Source organism: Oryctolagus cuniculus, chromosome 8 (assembly GCF_964237555.1).
Source record: "Oryctolagus cuniculus chromosome 8, mOryCun1.1, whole genome shotgun sequence".
Classification (NCBI taxonomy): Eukaryota; Metazoa; Chordata; class Mammalia; order Lagomorpha; family Leporidae; genus Oryctolagus; species Oryctolagus cuniculus.
In genome coordinates, this window is record NC_091439.1 from 13,143,475 (window position 1) to 13,160,463 (window position 16,989).

Below are 16,989 nucleotides of genomic sequence, written 5' to 3' on the forward strand. Positions count from 1 at the left end.
CCGGAACAACTCCCTACTAATACACCTGGGAGGCAACAGATGGTGGCTCAAATACCCATGTGGGAGACCAGGATGGAGTTCATAGTTCCTAGCTTTAGCCTAGCCTAGCCCAGCCCCTGCTGTTGTGGGCATTTAAGGAGTAAACCAAACAGACATAACTCTCTTTAAGGTTTTATAAAATCACCATCTCCTATTATTCCCCAAAGTCTGTCCATTGAAAACATCGTCTTTAAAATAAGGGCATCCCAGAGGCATACGCAATCAAAGCCACTACTAATAAATGGGAATACATCAAATTGAGAGGCAGACTGCAAAAGAAACACTCAGGAAAGTGAAGAGGCAACCAACAGAATGGGAGAAATTATTTGCAAACTATGCAACTGATAATGGATTAATAACCAGAATATATAAAGTGATCAAGAAACTCAACAATAACAAAACAACCAACCCAGTTAAGAAATGGGCAAAGGACTTAAACAGGCAGTTTTCAAAAGAGGAAATACAAATGGCCAACAGACACATGAAAAAAATGCTCAGGATCACTAGCCATCAGAGAAATGCAAATCAAAACCACAATGCTGGCGAGGATGTGAGGGAAAAGGTACCCTAAGCCACTTCTGGTAGGAAAGTAAACTGGTACAGCCACTGTGGAAGACAGTATGGAGATACCTCAGACATCTGAACATAGACCTACCTTATGACCCAGCCATCTCACTCTTGGGAATTTACCCAAGGGAAATGAGATCAGCATTTGAAAGAGTTATCTGTACCCCCATGTTTACTGTAGCTCAATTCTCAATAGCTAATATATGGGATCAACCAAAATGCCCATCAACTGAAGATAAAGAAATTATAGCATATATACATCATTAAACAGTAAACAATGGTAAAAAAAAAAATAAATCCTGTCATTTGCAACAAAATGCATGAAACTGGACATTGAAATAAGCCAGTCCCAAAAGGGCAAATACCATATGTTCTCCCTGATCTGTGATAACTAACAGAGCACCTAAAAGATAATCTATAGAAATGAAATTAACACTTCAAGAGGCAATGACTTTTTTTAATATTAATTTATTTATTTGGGGACCAGTGCTGTGGCTTAACGGGTGAGGCCACCGCCTGCAGTGCCAGCATCCCATAAGGGCGCCGGTTCAAGTCTTGGCTGCTCCACTTCCAATCCAGCTCTCTGCTATGGCCTGGGAAGGCAGTGGAGGATGGCCCAGGTCCTTGGGCCCCTGCACCCATGGGGGAGACCCGGAAGAAGCCCCTGGCTTCAGATCAGTGCAGCTCCGGCCATTGTAGCCAACTGGGGAGTGAACCAGCAGATGGAAGATTTCTCTCTCTCTCTCTCTGTCTCTCTCTCTGCCTCTCCTCTGTCTGTGTAACTCTGACTTTCAAGTAAAATAAATCTTTAAAAAAATTTATTTATTTGAAAGACAATTACAGAGAGGCAGAGGGAGAGAGAGTAAGAACGAGAGGTCTTCCATCCACTGGTTCACTCCCCAGATGGCAGGAATGGCCAGAACTGTGCCAATCTGAAACCAGGAGCTTCTTCTGTGTCTCTCCGTGGGTGCAGGAGCCCAAGGACTTGGGCCATTTTCCACTGCTTTCCCAGACCATAGCAGAGAGCTGTATCAGAAGTGGAGCAGCCAAGACTCAAGCCAGTGCCCATATGGGATACTGGCACTGCAAGGGGTGGCTTTACCCACTATACCACAGAACCAGCCCCAAGATGCAATGATTTTGAATAGCCTTCATCCTCGACCGTTGAGGAAACTTTTTTTTTTTCTTTCATACAATTTGTGGAACTCTTTACCTAGTATAGAGTTAATCGTATGTGTATAAAGTTAATTGAAAATAATCTTCATAAAATAAGAATGGGAATATGAGAGGGAGGAGGAGGAGGGGTGGGAGTACAGGTACAGTGGGAAGAATCACTATATTCCTAAAGTTGTATGTATGAAAAAATAAATCATTATACATTCAAAAAATTAAATAAAATAAGGTCATTTCTCTTTCCCTAAGAGCAGCGGCGGCAGCAGGGCTTGTGTGCTCAAGGCCAAGACCAAGGCTCAAGACCTTGGTGGCAAGAACAAAGAGGAGCTTCTGAAACAGGGAGATGACCTGAAAGTGGCGCCGTCCTAGCCGCGCAACGTCAAACAGGTGGCACAGCGTCCATGCTCTCCAAGATCAGAGTTGTCCACAAATCCATAGCCTATGTTTTCCCTGCTATTCACCAGACCCAGAAGGAAAACCTCAAGAAATTCCACAAGGACAAGAAGAACAAGTCCCTGGACCTGCAGCCCAGGAAGATACACACAGTGCGCCACCAGCGCAACAAACGCGAGGAGAACCTGAAGACCAAGAAGCAGCGGAAGGTGCGGCTGCACCCTCCGTGCAAGTATGCGGTCAAGGCTGGAGCCCCATTGCGTCAATAAACACGCAAGACGGCTGCCACTGAAATAAAGTAACTAACTGATCAACTTAATTAAATAAGGCTATTTGCTTTCAAACACTCTAAAAAAATATGCTTTGTTCAATAGTCACAAGAAAATTTTCAAAAGAACTGTGAAGTAAAAGGTAAGACGTAACCAGAATTATCTTCATAATAACCAGAGTAATCCTGTAAGAGTTTAATTTATTTGTTTTTTATGGAATCTCTCTCTACCTTCTAGACTGAGAATCTAAAGTAAATATAATCAAAATCATCTACTTAGAAAAAAAATAAGGTGGGGTCATTTCTGCAGCTATTTCTAGGTGGTAGATGACAGGTGACTTCTCTTGTGTGTTCTATGTGTTTTCAAAGTCTTCTGTTCTACAAAAGATAATATCAAATTAAAATGCTTATTTGTATGTTTTAACAAAATTGTATGAAATGGACTTTGAAGGATCAGGGCACACGTTCCCAGGGGCTGTTAGGGAGTCTGAAGAGGAGCCAGCAGTACCAGTAGAAAGGAACCCTCTACCTGGTATTCCTCATCTGGGTTCCCTTTATTCCACTTTCTGGGAAATTAAATGACCAATTCTTCTCGCTAAAGTTCTGCAGCACTTACACTCCATATCACACAATGTAGCACTTTCTCTTTTTATTAATGTTTACTTTTTTTAATCTTTGGTTTATTTATTTTCATCTACCTAAAAAGCAGTGCAACAGAGAGAAAGGAGAAAAGAGAACTTACATCTTCTGGTTAGCTCCCCAAATACAACAGTAAGGGCTGGGCTTGACTAAAATCAAGAGCCAAGAATTCCACCCAGGTCTCCCTCATGGGTGGCAGGAACCCTAGCATTGGGCCATCACCTGACACCTCCCAGGATATGTTATCAGGAAGCTGGATCAGCAGCAGAGGTGCCAGAACTCAAACCAGCACTCTAGTTTGAGATGCAGTTGTCCCAAGGACGGGCTTAACTCGCTGTGCCACACATCTTTCCCACAATGTAATCCTTTTTCCTGCCAGCTGTGCATGTCCCCTAGTACCCAGTGCTTCCATCCTAATTTCCAGGCTAGTTTCAACAAGAACTGTGTTTTGTTTTTATTGCATATGCCTCTGCAGAGCCTAGCTCAGCTCTCTACACAGAGCTGACTTTTACTTATTAAGCATAAATGAAACAACTCATCAATCAATCAATTAACAGTAAAGTAAACCCAGTCTGTAGAAGCAGTGCTACAGCCTGTGCAATAGCAGACAGGTGTGGTCCCATAGACCAAGATCAGGTCTACTGAGGGGAAGCCTTTCAGAAAACACCCACAGCACTGAAAGAAGTGGCCTCTCCATGAACCAACTCCACACTTCCAAAGTTAGAACAGATTCGAGGATGCCACATCTCAAGAAAGCAATCTAACCAATTCCTGCTCCTTCCATTATCCCTTTAGAAAGGCATGGCTGTTGGTTGTGGATTCCTTTACTAGACCAAGGAGAATTAAATCAGCAAACAGTTTGAGGCAGAAGTAGCTGGGGATCCCTGCGGGGGGATGACCTGCTTCCATTAATGACAGCAGCGATTATCTCAGTTTGCAAGGCCTACAAAGCATTGGCAGAGTTTTTAGGGTTCCTAGACAAGGCACTGTTATTACAGTGACGCTGAAGACTGGCTAATAATAGAGGAACACTGTATATTCTTTGGCTTCAATAGCTGTAATTATATTTTCTGTGAATTCTCAAACCAGTGGGTGTACAAATTACATGACGTTGTGAGCATAAAATTAATTTTATGAGGTCCTGTGATGCTACTGTGCATCCAGAACACTGTGAACTTGAAATTGTTAAAGTGAGCAGACTCAGAGTCAAATTATCATCTATACAAACAGAAGTTCAGATGGGCAGAATGCTGAGGGGATAGAAGCATAATCAGGATTTGAACTCTCAGTAAGGCTGAGTAGCTCTGTCAAGTCACTGCAATGAATGATTCTTGTTCACTAGCCTAAGTCACTAAGAACTGCTATTTAGTGAAATCCACACAAGCAGGCTAGGGAAAAAAACACACATAAGTTTTTCCATTTTCACACACAAGCTAAATGTTAGAGAGATGTACTTAAAAACACTCTAACTCACTTTACACTAATATTTCAGACAGTCATAATGCAACATTAGAGTGAAACACAGAACTCTCAGAATATAAAAAATGCCCCTCAAAGAAATACCTGTGTCTCCCCAGACTTCTTTTGTACTACTTCTGCTTCCGATTTCTGAGGCCTAATTTGCCTAAACGTTGCCCTGCTTTCTTCATTGCACTATAATTTTTAGGCACGTGAAATGCTTTAAACAAACTTTGCCATAAATATGAATATGAAATTTGGGGGATAGAGAGGAAAGGCATCAAGCTTAATTGTATCCTTAGTCTGTAAAACAGCCATTTCACAGTCTTTGTAGTGCAAAATGCCTACCTTTTGGCAGGGCTGGTCCTGAATCACACAACCATATCCAAAGTTACCTGCAGGAACAAAGTTCTTGGCCCAAACAGGAAAAAAAAGAAATGGCAACTAGTCTTTCACACCCATAATTACAAGAGTTCCTGATTCACCTCCAAGGTGATAAGCCTGAATCAAGAAGCACAGGCTTGTCATATCATAATCCCTCTGACTTATCTCAAGAAGATCACTTAAAACCCATATCTTATCATTACTTTTCCACAACAAAATCAAAAACGCTCGCTCTCTTTTTCTTCCCCTCCCTTCCTCTCTATAACCCTGCCTTTCAAATAAATAAATCTTTAACAATTTTTAAAAATTGAATAAAGCAATCATAAAACATCAGAATAAAGTACAGAGGATTCACACTCCAGGAGCCATAAAAGAAAAAGCTAATGCATACAACTATATAAAAATTGAAAGCAAAAATAAATTGAAAGGTAACCTGAGAAAATATATGATACATAATAAAAATTTTATTATTGTTGTAAAAAAATACAAGTCAATAAGAGGAAAACCCCAAAGATAATATAGGCAAAGCATATGAATACAGAAAAAGAAATACAAATAGTCAATAATTATAACAATTGACACTCAGCCTCATTCATAATTAAAAGTAATAAAGATCGAAACATTACTCAGGTGTGGGCATTTGGCCTGGTGGTTGAGATACCTATGTCACATACCAGAATATGGAGTTCAGTACCTAGCTCCACTCCTGACTCCAACTTCCTACTAATGAGGACCCTGGAGGCAGCAATGATGGCTCCAGTGATGTGGGTTCCTGCCAACCATGTGGAAAACCTGGAAGAAGTTTCCACTCCCAATTGCGCCCCAGCTAGGGACTACTGCCAGCATCTGAGGAGCAAGCCAGCAGATGGGAACGAGCACGTACCTGCACTCACTTGCAAATAAATACATACATACATACATAAATTTTAAATGTCAAGTCCATTTTAGGATAAATTTTTAAAAGATAAAATAAAGATGGTAATTAAAGCCATTATTTTATAAAGCCAACTTATTTTTCCATTAAATTTCCAAAAATGTGTTAACTACATGGTCAGAGAAAGACTAAAACTCTCAAATTGGAGGTCTGAGTTGGCGAACAAAGCCCACCTCCTTTATCAGCCCCCGTCCCAGCCAGCCTGGTTCCTGACACCATGAGATTCATCAGTGGAGCACTGCAAAAACTGAGCATTGCAAGCATCACAAGCTTTAACTGTATGCACAACTTTTATAGCATGTACTCCAAGGAGAGCTTTCTGAGTTACTGAACGTCAAAGGATGTTTCCCAACCAGACCTGTTCAACAATAAGGGTAGCAGATAAGGAGGGTGAAGGGAAAAAAAAGATCCATCAATTTTTGAAGTGCAAAAACGCACTTCCCAATTTTGTCAATGATTGACCAAACCAGAAGGAGAAGGAAGAATGCCATACTCATATTTGCCAATAACTGCCCATTGGATACAAGCCCAGCCATTTTCTCCTGGAGCAATAAATCTTCCCACCCAAAAAAAAAAAAAAATCCCTAACAATGTGTGTGTGTGAGTGTGTGTACATACACATCCTCTCTTACAGATCCAGAACCTAACAGTTAATAAAAAACTAGTTGGAAAAACATAGTAAAATGCCATAAATGAGAGGACTATGAATGTTTAATAGCAATATGAAAACTAATCAGATACATGAAAGATAAGCTGCAATAAGGTAAATTTTACTACATATAAATCACATCTCAATTTTAAAAATAGGCAAAAAGGAAGTATTTCATTCCTACGGGCAAAAATATTTTAAAGTCTGATCATACCACATGTTGTCCAGGATGTGCAGCCACAAACAGTTTCATACACTGGTGTACTGTACCCTGGTGCAATCACTCTGCGAAGCAGTTATCCTCAAGTAGTAAAACTAATCCTGCACATACTCCAGAGCCAGCAGCTCCAACTCCTAGAGGAACCCTGGCACACATGCAACAGGAACTATGTTCAAACCAATCTTTCTTATGATTGCAAGTTACAAAAATACAAATGTTCACAAGCAGAAGAAACATGTGATGTAACAAGAAATACACTTGGTCTCTGTTCCTCAATTCCTGGCACAGAGTTCCTAAAACTCTTGGACTTTCCTGAATGATGTGTCAGAGAATATTCATTCATCCATTTATTCATTTATTCATTCATTCATTCGAAAGAGTGAAAGAGAAAACAGAGAAAGAGAGCTATCTTCCACCTGCAACAGCCAAGGTTAAACCAGGCCAAAGGAGGAGCCAGGAACTCCATCTGGGTCTCCCATGTTGGCAGCAGGAACCCAACTACTGGGGCGAAAATCTGCTGCCTCCCATGCATGTTATTGGGAAGCTCAATCAAAAGCAGAGGCAAGGGGCCAGTGTTGTGGCTTACCATATGGGTGCTGGTTCAAGTCCTGGCTGCTCCATTTCCAATCCAGCTCTCTGCTGTGGCCTGGGAAAGCAGTGGAGGATGGCCCAGGATCTTGGACCTTTGCACCCACATAGGAGACCCGGAGGAGTTCCCGGGCTCCTGGCTCCTGATCAGCAGAGCTCCAGCTATTGCAGCTGACTGGGGAGTAAGCCAGCGGATGGAAGACTTCTCTCTCTCTCTGCCTCCCCTCTCTGTGTGTAACTCTGACTTTCAAGTTGGGTAAGTGAATCATACAAAAAAGAAAAGAAAGAAAGAAAAAGAAAGCAGAAGCAGAATGCATTGGAAAACAAGGTAACGTGGCAAAGAAAAATGACCTTGGGAGGAAAGAGTTGATTCAGGAAATAAAGAGTACTTTATAAAGAAAATACATACAGCCATTAAATAAAAATGACATGATGAAAATTATTATTAAAAAAATAAGAACTTTTAAAACATTTTTGAAAATGTGATTGGCAAAATGAAATTCAGTGAGAGATCTTTCAAAATGTGTAACAGGAGCTGACACTGGTGATTCTGTTAAGATGCTGCTGGGGGGGTGGGGGGGGCAGTACTGTGGCCTAGTGGGTAAAGCCACCATCTACAGTGCCAGCATCCCATATGGGCACTGGTTCAAGTCCCAGCTGCTCCACTTCCAATCTAGCTCTCTGCTGTGGCCTGGGAAAGCCAGAGAAGATGGTCCAAGTCCTTGGGCCCCTATACCTGCGTGGGAGACTGGGAAGAAACCCCTGGCTCTTAGCTTCGGAATGGCACAGCTCCGGCTATTGCAGCCATCTGGGGAGTGAACCAGTGGATGGAAGACCCCTCTCCCCTCTCCCTTCTCCCTTCTCCCTCCCCCGCTCTAACTCTGCCTTTCAAATAAATAAATCTTAAAAAAAAAAAAAAAAGATGCTGCTTGAGACACCTGCACCCTATATCAGAGTGCCCAGGTTTGAGTCTTTGCTCTGCTTCCAGTTCCCTCCTAATGTGCACCCTGGGAGACAGCAGGAGATGGCTCGGGTAGCTGAGTCCCTGCCACCCATGTGGGAGACATGGATGGATTTCCAGGTTCCTGACTTCAATCTGTCTTAGCCCCAGCTGTTTCAGCCATCTGGGGAATGAACCAGCAGCAGATAGGAGATCCGTCTTTTTCTCTCTGTGTGTCTCTCTGCCTTTCAAATAATTCACATAATATTTTAAGATATGCAACAGAAAGACAAAAAGACAGAACATATGAGAGATCAAAAGCAAAGAACCAATGTAAGAGATGCAATATCCAAGTAAAAGCTGCCCAATTTGTATCTTACATGTTCTCCCCTACTCCAGCCCCAAAAGATCTTTTGTTTTATTTCTCAACTCCATGTACCCCCATTCACAATACAAACCAGGCAGAAGACCTGAGCTGGGGTGTATATAGGGAAGGTCTACTCTGCCTCCTCTTTCTACACAGTCAGGGTAAGAACACAGACTGTGGTAAACACAAGGAGGCCCCAAAAGATCTCTGAACTCAGGATAGCAAACTAACCCAGCGGGAATGGATTCACAGGCTGAAATAAGCCAAACTGGCCATTTGGGGGATATGACTTAAGAAAAATGCAGCCTGATATGAGCCTAAAATATAGCCTGATATGGGCCCAAAAGCAAAAGGTAATGTCAACGCTGTCAGATGTATGTGGACCATCCAAGAGAGGAAGGAAGATAAGTAGAGAAAGTAAGAACAAGTGAGGAAGCAGGTACCATGATTCTTGGCCTTCTAATCCAAGTCATCATCTCCAATGTGTATATTAGTTATCACTGAGATTGGTTATTAAATCCCACATTTTTAAGATGGATGTTTTGGGGCTGGCATTGTAGCACAGCAAGTTAAGCCACCACCTGCAATGTCAGCATCCCATGTGGGCAGTGTTTCAAGTCCCTGCTGCTGCAATTCTGATCCAGATCCCTGTGCCTGGGAAAGCAGAGAAAGATGGTCCAAGTCCCTTGGGCCCCTGCATCCATGTGGGAGACTTGAATGCAGTTCTAGGCTCCTGGCTTTGGCCTGGCCCAGCCCCAGCTATTGCAGCTATTTGGAGAGTGAACCAGCAGATGGAAAATCTGTCTCTCTCTCTCTCTCTAACTCTGCATTTCAAATAAATTAATTAAATAAATCTTTTAATTTTTTTATTTTTCATCAAGTTAATTTGAGTGGGCTTCTATTCTTTGCAACTAATAAACTCTGCCTAAAACCACAAGTATCTATTGTCTGGGACTGCACAGTAACCAAGAGATACCACATCATGTCTGCTGTAATGGGAACACTCTGCCTTCCCCTTCTTCAACCAGCTGTGCAACACATAATCATGGCTTCCACCACCTGTCATTCTGTCAGCATTCTATACAAATGTGAGTTAGATGGTATTGTTGAACATTATTAAGATTATAGCAATCAAATATTCCCAATAATTAAAATGTCAAAATTCAAGAGTAAACATATAATGAATTCAATGAAACATTCAATGAAAACTTCAAATTGTGGAACAATTAGAAAAAGGGGGAGAATGTTAACCTGCTTTACAATATGTAACAGGAGAACAAATGGTTCAAGATTTGAAAATAAAATGAACAAATTAATGTCTTTTTGTATCCCCACTAACTTCTTTAATCAGACTAAAAGATTAGAAAGTCATGCAAAATTTCTTTTGATGACTTGAAAACCTATTTACTTAGAAATGGCATAGAAAGCCATTGTCTAGATTAATCTGTGCTGAACAAGAAAAAAACACAGAAGAAAACTCTCTTGGATTCATGTAAGGTAACTTTCATCCATGTCCTGGCTGATTTATCACAGTCAAGTCAAGAATGCAAATCGTGAGCTAATGTCTAAGAGCTTGAACAATGAATACAATGAGATTGAACAGAGAAAAGAAGGTTGGCTACTTGAGACAGGGTATGTATGTTGTGCTAGGATTAGCAACCACCAAGAATTGTCCTTCCTAGACTTTTTGATCTCACAGATCAGTAAAATCACATTGTATACAACACACACACATTATGTATTCATGGGTACACTATATGACAAATTCAATTGCCGATTTTCTATTTTTAAAACAAAGGTAATTCAGTTAAAACCACTGTTATCACTACATAACTTTAATTTTTTTTTATTTATTAGGAAGACAGACACAGAGACAAAGACCTCCTGTCTGCTAGTTTACTCCCCAAATGTTCACAACAGCCAGGGTTAGGCCAGGCCAAAGGCAGGAACTAAGAATTCAATTCAAGTCTCCCATATAAGTAGCAAGGACCCAACTACTTCAGCCACCTCCCAGGGTACACATCTACTGGAAGCTACAATTGGAAGTAGAGCTGGAACTCTAACCCAGGCAATCCAACATATGATGCAGGTGCCCTGAATAGCATCATAACCACTGTACTGAATTACCAGATGTAATCACGACCACCCAATTTTTGTTTTACTTTGAGAAAGATTGAGACAGAGGGCCAGCGCTGTGGCTCACTAGGCTAATCCTCCACCTTGCGGTGCCAGCACACCGGGTTCTAGTCCCGGTTGGGGCGCCGGATTCTGTCCCGGTTGCCCCTCTTCCAGGCCAGCTCTCTGCTGTGGCCAGGGAGTGCAGTGGAGGATGGCCCAAGTGCTTGGGCCCTGCACCCCATGGGAGACCAGGATAAGCACCTGGCTCCTGCCATCGGATCAGCGCGGTGCGCCAGCCGCAGCAAGCCAGCTGCGGCGGCCATTGGAGGGTGAACCAATGGCAAAGGAAGACCTTTCTCTCTCTCACTGTCCACTCTGCCTGTCAAAAAAAAAAATGGCATCTTAACAGTCAAACCAAATACCAATCCCATCCATATTTTTGAGGAGCATATAAAAATAAGTAGGAAGGACTTGATCTCAAAATTTTCTAAACCTCTTGAAAATTTCATCATGGGCTAATAAATGCAACTTTAACATTAAGCCAATTTTGTGCCACATGTTAGCAGGTTTTGCTTTAGCTGTCATTTGTGATTCACTAATTCCTCCCTCCACTATTCTCTTACTTAGTCTTATCCTTCAAAATGTTATCATAAGTAAGGAAAGCAATAAATATTCAAGAGAAATATTTAAGAATAATGCAGTGTTTGGGAGCCCAAAAACCTGATAGGGTTGGTTTCTAGTAACTGAAAGTTAAAAAGCTTCTGTAGCAGATTAAAATAGATGGCACCAAGGAGGCAGGCATTGTGGCGCAGCAGGTGTGGCATCCCAAATGAGCTCCTGGTTCAAGTCTGAACTCTTCCACTTCCCATCTAGCTCCCTGCTAATGCATCTGGAAAAAGCAGAAAAAGGAGGCCTAGGTACTTATGACCCTGCCATCCACATGGGAGACCCGGATGAAGCTCCTGGCTTTGGCCTGGCTCAATCACAGCTGTTGCGACCATTTGGAGAGTTAACCAGCAGACTGAGGATCTCGCGCTCTCTCTGTACTTCTGTATTGCAAGTAAATGAACAAATAAATGGGGAAGGGGGAAGAAGAGGAGGAAGAGGGAAGAAGAGAAGGAAAGAGAAAGAAGAAAGAAGGATGAGCCTGAACTGGTAAAGAAGTAGGAAAATGACCACAGCATGCTATGAACCGGGAGAATTTCAGACAGAAAGGAGAATACTTTTAAAGAGACAGTAGGGAGGAGGCCTCACCTGAGAAGACTGACAAGGGGCACTAGTAGGGAGACATAAAATTGGAAAGTTCCATGGGGTTTCACTGAATGCCAGGCTGCAGAGTTTGAGACTTTTCTTAGAATCAGTAAACTCTTCTGGGACTGGCATTGTTGTGCTGTGGGCAGAGCTGCTGCCTGTCAATTTGAGTCCTGGCTGCTTCACTTGTGATGAAGATCCCTGTTAATACACCTGGGAAGGCAGCAGGTGATAGCCCAATTCCCGGGGACCCTTCATCCATGTGGAAGACCAGGATCAAATTCCAGGCTCCTGGCTTCAGCCTGGCCCAGCTCCAACCAGTGCAGCCATCTGGGGAGTGAACCAGCAGAAAGAAGTTCTTTCCCTCTCTGTAACTCTGCCTTTCAAATAAAATAAATCTTTTTAAAAAATCAGTAAAAATCTTCAGTGGAGCTAAAAAACAGAGGACACACATTAAGACTGTTAATCCAGCAGAAACTTTTATGTTACTAATACATTTTTGAATTTAAAGTGACTCTACTGTGCACTTACTCCTCATGTAGGATCTCTGTCCTTAATGTGCTGTACACTGAGGCTTAATGCTATAACGAGTACTCAAACAGTATATTTCACTTTGTGTTTCTATGGGGGTGCAAACGATTGAAATCTTTACTTAATGTACACTAAACTGATCTTCTGTAAAAAAAAAAAAAAAAAAGAAAGAAATTATCAATTCCCAACTTGACTCTCACTGGGATTAAACATGACAATAGGTCTGATCTGATTTCATCATCATTTAAAAAAATCATCTATTATTTTTCACTTTATGTTTCTGTGTGGGAACAAACTGTTGAAATCCTTACTTAAGGTATACTAAGCTGATCTTCTGTATATTAAGATAATCGAAAATGAATCTTGATGTGAATGGAAGGGGAGAGGGAGTGGGAAAGGGGAGGGTTGTGGGTGGGAGGGACGGTATGGGGGGGAAAGCCATTGTAACCCATGAGTCGTACTTTGGAAATTTATATTCATTAAATAAAAGATAAAAAAAAATAAATAAATAAAGTGACTCTATGGGAAACTGGGCAGTTAGCCCCAGTTCTAGGTTACAAGATGCTGTTTGTGAATATTCAACCCCACCCAACTAGCATGAGACCTCTCTACTGTTACTGCACTCAGACCCAAGCAGCGCTGGCAGTCCAAATCCCTTAAAAATCATTTTGGCTGGCGCCGTGGCTCACTAGGCTAATCCTCCACCTTGCGGCACCGGCACACCGGGTTCTAGTCCCGGTTGGGGCACCGGATTCTGTCCCGGTTGCCCCTCTTCCAGGCCAGCTCTCTGCTGCGGCCAGGGAGTGCAGTGGAGGATGGCCCAAGTGCTTGGGTCCTGCACCCACATGGGAGACGAGGAGAAGCACCTGGCTCCTGCCATCAGATCAGCGCGGTGCGCCGGCCGCAGCGCGCCGGCCGCAGCAGCCATTGGAGGGTGAACCAATGGCAAAGGAAGACCTTTCTCTCTCTCTCACTGTTCACTCTGCCTGTCAAAAAAAAAAAAAAAAAAAATGAATCAATGTGAATGGAATGGGAGAGGGAGTAGGAGATGGGAGGGTTGCAGGTGGGAGGGAAGTTATGAGGGGGAAAAAGCCACTGTAATCTGAAAGCTGTACTTTGGAAATTGATATTTATTAAATAAAAGGTAAAAAAAATAAAATAAAAAGAATCATAGAATTGTTGTGGCTTAAAGAAGTATCAGAGATCCCTCACCTTGCAGTTGTCATCTCACAGATGTTATCTTACACTGTCATCTGACAGATGAGAAAATAGGAGTTGTGCAGAATTTAAGTGACTTCAAATTAGTACAAGAGGACGGGGCAGAAAGAAGTTCCAAAACTCTAGATTTTCAGTAACTTCTACTGAAAGCAAAAGCGCTCAGTCACCTTGAAAGAGATTCTAATCCTTAGGATAAAGCAACACAAAACATTTTTTATTATACAAATAAATGGCTTCAGCCACATAATAGCAAATAATAATAATAAAGCAAACACTTACATAGCAATGCACTTCCTGCCAGGCACTATTCTAAATCCTTGTCATGAATAATAAACCAATTTAATCCCACAACAACCCAACAAAGCAGACTCCAGGGTCAGTGCTTTTAACATTAAACCATCCCTTTCTAATTATTTATGCATAGCTTCAGAGGGTACAATCTTCATCGTTAATTAGGAAAACTAAGTTCTAGATTTTTCATTTGAGGCAAGAAGAACTATAACATATTTGTATGTTGAACAAATAAACTTCATTTGAAAAAAAAGAAGTAAAACTTGAAACTATATAATCAGTATTATGCCAAATACAATGGTGTTTCATTAATTAAAGAGTACTGACAGATATGTTTTCAACTATATACAATTTCAAAACATACTCTTTCAAGATCCTAATGCTGTAGTCAAAGTGGAAGTTCTCTCCTCCCTTCAGAGAAAGGTACCTCCTTCTTTGATGACCTGTTCTTTCCACTGGGATCTCACTCACAGAGATCTTTCATTTAGGTTTTTGTGGGTTTTTTTTGTTTTTCCTTTTTTTTTTTTTTTTTTTTTTTTGACAGAGTGTCTTGGCTTTCCATGCCTGAAATACTCTCATGGGCTTTTTAGCCGGATCTGCATGCCTTAAGGGCTGATTCTGAGGCCAGAGTGCTATTTAGGACATCCGCCATTCAATGAGTCTGCTGTGTATCTCACTTCCCATGTTGGATCGTTCTCTCCCTTTTTTATTCTATCAGCTAGTATTTGCAGACACTAGTCTTGTTTGTGTGCTCCCTTTGGCTCTTAGTCCTATCATTATGATCAATTGTGAACAGAAATGGATCACTTGGACTAGTGAGATGGCATTGGTATATGCCACCTTGATGGGATTGAATTGGAATCCCCTGGTATGTTTCTAACTCTACCGTTTGAGGTAAGACAGCTTGAGCATGTCCCGAATTGCACATCTCTTCCCTCTCTCATTCCCACTCTTATATTTAACAGCGATCACTTTTCAGTTAAGTTTCAGCTCTTAAGAATAACTGTGTATTGATTACAGTATTCAACCAAAAGTATTAAGTAGAACAAACAAAAAAAAAAATACTAAGAGGGATAACGTATTAAGTTGTTCATCAACAGTCAGGGCAAGGGCTGATCAAGTCACCATTTCTCATAGTGTTCATTTCACTTTAACAGGTTTCCTTTTTGGTGCTCGGTTAGTTGTCACCAATCAGGGAGAACATATGATATTTGTCCCTTTGGGACTGGCTTATTTCACTCAGCATAATGTTTTCCAAATTCCTAACAGGGATCACTTTTCAGTTAAAATTTAAACATCTAAGAATAATTGTGTGTTAATTACAGAGTTCAACCAATAGTACTAGGAAAAAAAATACTAAAATGGATAAAGTATTACATTGTACATCAACAGTCAGGGCAAGAGCTGATCAAGTCACTGTTTCTCATAGTATTCATTTCACTTCAACAAGTTTCCCCTTTGGTGCTCAGTTAGTTGTCGCTGATCAGGGAGAACATATGATATTTGACTACAACCTTGTCTAAATATGATCAGAGTTGGTGAACTCAAAAGGCTTCCATAGCCTTGGCAACTCATGACAAGAGCCTAGGGTGATTACTGATGCCATAAACAAGAGTGTCAATTTGTTAAGTCAACAACAGGAGTCACTGTGCACTTATTCCTCATGTAGGATCTCTGTCCTTAATGTGCTGTACATTGTGATTTAATGCTAAAACTAGTACTCAAACAGTATTTTTCACTTTGTGTTTCTATGTGGGTGCAAACTGTTGAAATCTTTACTTAATATATGCTAAACAGATCTTCTGTATATAAAGAGAATTGAAAATGAATCTTGATGTGAATGGAAGGGGAGAGGGAGCGGGAAAGGGAGGGTTGCGGGTGGGAGGGAAGTTATTCGGGGGAAAGCCATTGTAATCCATAAGCTGTACTTTGGAAATTTATATTCATTAAATAAAAGTTAAAAAAATAATTAATTAATTAACTCAAAAAAAAAGATCCTAATGCAAAAAAAAGATTTAGTAATATCCTGGTAAGGTAGGTTTGATTGCTTTGTTTCATTAATTAAATAAATTCTATGCTTTGGTTTTCAGAGCAGGGGCAGAGAGAAAAACACAATGAAAAATTAGAGTATTTTTCTGATTAGCATTTTTCTAAGTAGACGATATCTAATTCTTTACTATTAGAATTGTGTTTACAGGTAATAAGTTAATATGTTAATTTATAACATATTTTTAACTGAAAACAAAAATTTATCCTTCTCAACACAAGCATAGATTTTGCAAAACACATTATAAAATGTTACCAGCTATGTATCCACAGTTGATGACCACCGCCCTCAGTTAACTATGTACATTTTCATTTCAACAGACTTTCCTATTGAAGAGGTTTGACTATATGTCACATGCCATTACAATTCACCCCATGAGTCTGTCCAGTTGCTCTAGAACTTAATCTTATAGATTAATAGTTGAATACATGGATCACTGGCTAGGGATCACAACCACTTTATTACAATGATTTTAGAGGTGATATAAACTGCATTACACAGTAGGAACAATCTATGACATTTGTAGACACAGTTCTCAAAGCAATTCCTAAATATTCATTGATTAAATTGTTCCTCTCCAATCAAGCCCTTTATCTGAGAACACACCTGATCTTTGTTATGAGAGAAAGTTAGGAGATACCAATCAGTAAAGCAGTATATTCAGATAAGATGCGGAGGAAAACAGTGAATGCTGACTCTCAAATATCATATTTTCTTATCCTTAAGAGCACCTCATTTCACTGTCGCGTATTTTCAAACACACAATCCCTGTGACTCCCAACATATTTCAAAACCTTCAACAGCACACTATACATATATATATTGCCCCCTCCTCTTTATCACCAGGCAGGGCCCAGCACAGTACTATTTTTGAATGATTCATTAATACAAAACTCAGCCATTTCTTAAGTGTC

The 16,989-nt window shown here is 40.8% G+C and overlaps 1 protein-coding gene, 1 non-coding gene and 1 pseudogene across 6 annotated transcripts in view; 1 reads left to right on the forward strand and 2 right to left on the reverse strand.

The window, feature by feature from the left end:
- Positions 1-2,441, forward strand: part of LOC100357409 (large ribosomal subunit protein uL29-like) — a 44,178-nt pseudogene extending 41,737 nt beyond the window's left edge.
- FHIP1A (FHF complex subunit HOOK interacting protein 1A) overlaps positions 1-16,989 on the reverse strand; it is a 307,224-nt gene that overhangs the window by 248,395 nt on the left and 41,840 nt on the right. The window lies entirely within an intron of this gene.
- LOC127483345 (small nucleolar RNA SNORA51) lies at positions 8,684-8,815 on the reverse strand. Its single transcript, XR_007909540.1, has one exon. It is a non-coding gene; the product is annotated as a small nucleolar RNA SNORA51 (small nucleolar RNA).